Source organism: Mytilus edulis, chromosome 13, assembly GCF_963676685.1.
Source record: "Mytilus edulis chromosome 13, xbMytEdul2.2, whole genome shotgun sequence".
Classification (NCBI taxonomy): domain Eukaryota; kingdom Metazoa; phylum Mollusca; class Bivalvia; order Mytilida; family Mytilidae; genus Mytilus; species Mytilus edulis.
In genome coordinates, this window is record NC_092356.1 from 69,059,939 (window position 1) to 69,065,144 (window position 5,206).

General features: G+C 31.8%; 1 long non-coding RNA gene across 1 annotated transcript; it reads left to right on the top strand.

The window, feature by feature from the left end:
- The first annotated feature begins 625 nt into the window (after window positions 1-625).
- LOC139501310 (uncharacterized) lies at window positions 626-3,542 on the top strand. Its single transcript, XR_011658517.1, has 3 exons — window positions 626-789; window positions 1,165-1,376; window positions 3,036-3,542. It is a non-coding gene; the product is annotated as an uncharacterized lncRNA (long non-coding RNA).
- The last annotated feature ends 1,664 nt before the right edge of the window (window positions 3,543-5,206 follow it).

The following is a 5,206-nucleotide window of genomic DNA, read 5'->3' on the forward strand; positions in this document are numbered from 1 at the left end:
TGTTAGATAATTAATCCTACATTTTATCATAGTAACACATTTTTGTTTCATAAACATATATCTTGGGAATTTCAAAAATGGTTATTTTCTTATACGCAATGAAATATTATGTCTTCTATAGTGCTGGACAGGATAAAACTTTACTCATGCCAAGAATTTTTTTATTTGAAACAAAGATAAATTCTGCACAATTTTTTGAAAAGTGCAGATTTAACAAGGACTAATAGGGGAAACTCAATGTTGGTATTACACCTATAATATCAAATCGTACATAGGAGGTCCAATAATGTAATCTCTGAGTGATGACACTCTTCAATAGTAACCAATAAGTTCTACTTCATGTCTATTTGTATCATTTGTGAATGTAATTGTATTATAGAGTGCTTTTTTCTGATAAGATAAAAATGTATGTCAAGTGATCTGTAAAGTGAATTCGTTGTAAAGTAAGATGTACTTGTATAATTTTAGGTACCGTTAACAATTATCCAAAGTAAAAATGGAAACGATGTCTAACGATACAATTAAATTTAACCCTGGAGAACTCGCCGTATCAGCTGTTATTACAACAATAAGTTCTCTGTTGTCAATACTTGAAGGACTAGTATTAATTTGGTCATATTAATTTCTGTAAAGCTCAAAGTTTCATCACAACATTTTCAAATATTGCTTCTTTTCTGTGGACATCATTCATTGCAATTTATCTTTTCATTTGCGTTTGGTTTTCCCGAGTGGTAGATATATCTGGAGTTATGTTTACATGTGTGCTTGTTGTAGCATGGGGAATACCAGGTTTGAAATTTTCTAACTCGTCAATTTTACGGTTTACAAGCTGGATATTTCTGGCCAAGAGACTTGTTCAATTTTCGTTGATGTTCTTTCGTACGTTAAAGCAGATTGATAAATGAGTTCCGAATATAATGAATTTCATTTTAGTACATATGAAAACTCACCTTTTTCATGTATACTGAATAACTTGACTAATGTACATCGTTTATAATCAAATACCGAATGACATATACGTACTAAATGTATGGTAAACATTATTAATATATATTGAACTAACTCCTTTTTTCTTTGAACGGCTACTTGAATAAAGTTTTGAGTTACACACGATTTAAACTGTTGTATTCATTTTCTTAGTACATATTTTGATACATGTTTCAGGAATCATTACAACGGTAGCGTTAACAATGGGCGTGTTAGGGAAGAACGAATCAGTGACCGGAATAAATGGAGTGTGGTGCTGGCTAGCAGTTACGTCTATTGATCATAACGGAATTTTTTGAATGCTTTTAGCGGGAAAAGGCTGGGAAATACTTACATATCTCATCACTGCGATACTTTATATTCTCCTAAAGGGTAAAGGATTTCTGAATGTAAGTCATATAAGAATAATGCACCAATAAGCTCAGCAAAACTGCAAACATGGATTCATCAGAATATAATGTTTGTTTTACGGAGTCAGTAATCATACCACATCTCATTGTCTGTATAGATACTTCCAGGTTATAAATCATGAATATCGATTATCTTGAAAGACAATAAATTTAGTAAAAATATAATAAACTTAAAGTAATAAGCAGCCCCAGTCTTGACCATTGGTGATTAAATATAACTATGAAAACAAATACTGAAATATGCCTTAAATAACACATTATTACAACAAATGGAAGTTTTTAACGACCTTGACTGGATATACAGCCCTTGCACGGTCGGCTATTTTATTCACATAAATACCACACTTTTATATTCACAAACAAAACAAAAATCACTGAATTCGAAAAGATAGTTTTTGGATGGATTTCAAAAATCTGTATGGGTTGGTTATGAACGTTAAATATAATTATTATAATTATTCGGAGGTTTAAAATATGACAAAGACCATTAATGATGTTAACTAGTGTAGAAGATGTGATCTATTTTTTAATATGTAAATGTTTTTTTATGTTGGTGTCAATGATTTTTTTTCTATCTAAATGCAATACGATGTAACAGTATGTAAAAAGTAAAATCACAAAAAGTATCAAACTCCGAGGAAATTCAAAACGGAAAGTACCTAATCAAATGGCAAAACCAAAAGCTCAAACACATCAAAGGAATGTATAACAACTGTCACAATCTTCACTTGGTACAGGCATTTTCTTATGCAGAAAATGGTGGATTGAACCTGATGTTATAGCCAGCTGAACCCCTCACTTGTATTACAATCGCATCAAATCTCACCATACCGACAACAATGTGCGAACAAAGCAAACTGACACAAAAGGAAAAAAATGCACACAGACCAAGCACCCCACCAAAAATGAAAGACAAGCATACACAAATGTTTTACTATAGAACTATAACGGGACGTATAAGTACAGAACCACGCCAAATTCCGCCATACGGTCAACGATGCGCAACAAAACAAACAGACACAAAAAGACAAAAATGGTATACAGACCAAACACGCTAAAAAATATTAATGACAAGATAACACATATTTACGATACCATAATACAAAAACATAACGAAAGAAAAGAAACACAAAAGTCATACAGAAAATGCAAAATTAAAAGACAAGCATACACACATGTTGTACAATAGCATACTAACGGGATCTATATGTACAAATCTAAAGCCATGCCATATGCACCGCAGTAACACTAAAAGGCATATAGACAACGCATGTCAGCAAAAAAGAAAGACAAGAATACGAGAATATCATAAACCATAACATGACAGGATATAAACATACCAAATGTTTCTAAATTACAATAAAACAAACAAATATTGCACAAAGAAGCACGAACGGAACATTTCAAATCAAACAACCTCATTCGTTGCTTTTTAAATTTGATTATGTATGTCAAAGATACCAACCAATTGAAAATACCCGAAATATCGCCCCGACACATTAACATGCAAGACAAGGAAAACGTCCAACAAAAGTTATATTATACACCCGCCCTCGACATCTCTAACCTGCTAAAATGTAATAATTGATTGATTAGTAGGATTAAGTTTTACAAAGAGTAAAATATTTTTATTTCCAGAAAATAAGAAGGCGACAATTTATATGGAGTCAAATCAGTACAGGACTTCGAAGAGAAGACGAATTATTTTGTTTGACCTGGTTGGTTCAGTATTGTCTTAGAATTTGGGGTACTGCGCGATTCATTCTAGACATTGGAAAGTTCAATAATTACAAAGTTGAAACTGTATTCTTTTTCTTACAGTCATAAGGTGATAGTGCGCAGGCTTTTTGGAACTTTTTTTTATTTTGTGTTTGTGATCAGAGTGTTCGATCTTATATATCGGACCGTTATTTCACTTGTGGCAACACATCTAAATTGAATAACACACATTGTTCAATTGAAAAACCTGATATTCAACACATTAACGATGAAGAAAGACCATTGTTAAGAAATCCAGATGCATGAGTAGCAAAAAAGCAAGAACAGATTGACATATTGACGTGTTATGCCATTTAGTACATATATTAATCAGCACCTTAGTTAAATAAAAGAGGTATATTTCAATTTATTAAATGAATTATTTGATCCCATCTTATATCATATCTTTATCATGTTAAAAAATCGCTTAAACACGAAATTAATATTTAAACTCATAAGTCGACAAAAACTTAAACAGTGTCATTACAGAAAAACAAAACACGATTGTAACACAGTGATGACTGCTGTTACCATAGTATGTCTGTTTTGTTCACGCATCGTTGTAAGTATAACGGAATTTAATGTGACTGTCATACAAGTGAGAGGTTAAGCGCTATAAAACCAGATTCAATCCACAATTTTTAACCTTTGAAAATGCCTGTACCAGGTCAGGAATATGACAATTGTTGTCCATTCGTTTGAAGTGTTTTATTATTTGATTTTGCCATTTAACTAGGGACTTCCTGTTATCAATTTTCCTATGAGTTCAGTATTTTTGTGATTTTAATTTTTACTGTAACATTTTCATAAAATATCTGATTTCTTGACTATAAATTGTGTTCCTTTATATAAAAAAAGAAGAACTGTTCACTATAGACCAAAATGACACAGAAATTAACAACTATAGGTCTCCGTACGGCCTTCAACAATGAGCAAAGCCCATACCATATAGTCAGCTATGAAAGGCCCCGATATGACAATATAAAACAATTTAAACATGAAAACTTACGGCCTTATTTATGTACAAAAAATGAACGAAAAACAAATATGTAATACATAAACAAACGACATCCACTGCATTACATGCTCCTAATTTGGGATAGACACATACATCAATAATGTGGCGGGGTTAAACATGTTAGCGGGATCCCAACCCTCCTTCTAACCTTGTACAGTGGTATAACAGTACAACATAAGAAAGAACTATACAAATCAGTTGAAAACAGCTTAAGTCATAAGATGGATAGTTTGCATTGTATTGGTCTTATGAATTATCATCAAAATCTTCAAAAATATCATTAAGGTCGATAACTTGAAAATAATCCATAAATCCTTCCCTTCTTGTATTAATGTCATGGAGTACATGTGTGACTATTTTATTGTTAATAATTACTCGTACGAGATCCTGAATGAATAACAAAATACATGGTCGGTAAGATTTTATACGAGCTATTTATATCTTTGGCAGCTCATTTGATACATGGTGTATACAATATTTTTAATGCTAGATATGTTATACATGTAGATTGTCTTGATGGTGAGAACAGGTGTTTGAATACACAGTAGGAAATATACATTATGTTAGATTTTTTTACGTGATGTTTATACACACTCTTCAATATTTTATACATCGTTTGTACAAGATATTTAATACAGGATCAGTAACATTTTATACCCTCTTTTTGAAATTGACAACATACCTGGTTATATTGGCATAACGCCTGAAACGATTTCCATGTCAGATTATCTGTGATTTTTGGTAAGCTCGTCTTTTGTCATGATAGACCATATTTGAAAAAGAATGTCTGACTGTCTGTTTTAATAGAAAATTTTGTTTTGGTCATGGTATGCATGTTTTCCTCAACTTTTATGCAAAAGTAGAGTCTTACGTCAATTTTCACTTGATGTGCAAGTCCTGTAAGTAAATTTGGCGAAATATATAAGGATATGTTCAGTTTTTCTGGGTAACATTTATCAATGACTGCATGGTGTTTGGTGTTGTTATCATTGAATTCAGTATACTTCAATATATCAAATGTTTTATTGTAAGG